Genomic DNA, 1,994 nt, shown 5'->3' with positions numbered 1-1,994 from the left:
CCCTTTTTTGGATCCAAAGACCATAAAAAGTTTGGTTTGCTTTCCTCTAGACCACATGAGGGATGTATACTTACACCTGTGCACACACAATCAAACCAGTATCTAGTAAATATTAGAACTTCAACTGAACTGGTACTATTTGTAATATGAAACTAAAAAGAAGACTGGGTGTAGGTGGCTCATGAGTGTAATCCTAGCTACTCCAGAGGTTGAGATCTGATGATCACTGTTCAAAGCCAGCCCAGGCACGAAAGTCCGTGGGACTGATCTCCAATAAACCACCAGGAAACCAGAAGTCTGTGGTGAGCAGACTCAAACCAAGCAGAGCAACAACAAAATAGTTAAGCTTGAACTCTGCAAATGAACATCATGGGGAAGAAGGTCTCCGTGGTCACTGCATAGCTCTGACACAGTCCCATCTTTAGGGATGGGAGAAATGCTTCTCAGATTTCCAAGTAACACACAGAAGAGTTCCAGCTGATCACAGAGCAATTCTCAATATTACAAGTTTATCACCAACTGTATTTGATGGAATCAAACCAAGGAAGAGAAGGCTGGGATGCTGTGCCCATATTAATAAGATACATTAGCTTTGTGACTATATTCACATTCCCTAATTTCCTTGAGAGCAAGGAATATAATTACACAGTACTGATAGTGCCTTGGCCACCTCAGAATGTGTCAAAGCAGCTCAGCCTTGCTGGAACTATTTGCAAATTTGTTTTGTTTAGGGTAATGTGGTGTAAGAAAGTTAAATATATGCACCCAGGCAGCTTGAGAGACCTAGGCTCTAGAAAGGGAGCTCTAGAAGAAACTACCAAAGACCAAAGAGTTTACATTTGAAAATAACAAGCCAGGCACAGGTGGCTCATGCCTGTAATCCTAGCTACTCAGGAGGCTGAGATCTGAGGATTGAGGTTCAAAGCCAGCCCAGCCACAAATGTCCATGAGACTCTTATCTCCAATAAACCACCAGAAAACTGGAAGTGGTGCTGTGGCACAAGTGGTAGAGTGCTTGCCTTGAGCTGAAGAGTGCAGGGACAGAGCCCAAGCCCAGAGTTCAAGTCCCACGACTGACAAGAAAGGAGGAAGAAAGAAAGAAAGAAAATAACAATAGGTCTTAGGTATTGTCTTCTTAGGAAAATCCCTTGTGTGGTAGTTCATTTGTCCAAACCAGCACCATTTACCAGTGACAAAATGGAAGCCAGGGAGGGTAGGGGTAGAGTCATTGTAGTGAATCACATCAAAACATGCCGATGACAACAAAGATTCCATAGCCCAGTGCTGTTAGGGTGTTTGTACTGTTACCAAAGCCCTGCCAAAGGCTACTCTGAGTCCCAATACTCCCTTATAGTAAGAGAAAAATGACACAAAATATGTAAAGAATAGAAAAATAAATTTATTAACAGTTTTGGCCAGAACTGGGGAGCCAGTCTCTCAAACTTTGCCCATAAACAATGCTATTATAGAAACAAAAGCCAGGAAACACACACATATATATATTTACATATACATATATGTGTGTATATATACAGATATATCTGTATATCTGTATACATATATTGCGCTTTGGGTTCCAATTAAGGAAGATAAGTCTTTTCCTTTCTCCTGGGGACAAAGGCCAGGGACTTTAGAGTTCTCAGAGGTAGGCCATTTTCACTCCTAGTATGGTATTTCCTTCAAGGGAGTAAGCTGGAGCTTTAAAAAAAAATTAAAAACAGGGTTTCATGGGGTTCTAATATAGTACCATGACTCTTAAGAATTTCCTGTTACCAGACAGGTGCTGATTTCTCATACCTGTAATACTTCTGAAGCTAAGATCCGGAAGTACATGGTTTGAGGCAAACCAAGACAGGAAAGTCTGAGAAACTCTAAACTACTTAACTACTTAACTCTTAACTATCTTAACTACTCCATCTCAAGCTACATGTGGTAGCACTCACTTGTCATCCCAGCTATGATGGGAAACCTAAAACAGGCAGATTTCAATTCCA

The sequence above is a fragment of the Dipodomys ordii genome, unplaced genomic scaffold (assembly GCF_000151885.1).
Source record: "Dipodomys ordii isolate 6190 unplaced genomic scaffold, Dord_2.0 Scaffold4, whole genome shotgun sequence".
Lineage (NCBI taxonomy): Eukaryota > Metazoa > Chordata > Mammalia > Rodentia > Heteromyidae > Dipodomys > Dipodomys ordii.
Note: the sequence above shows the minus strand (reverse complement) of the source record.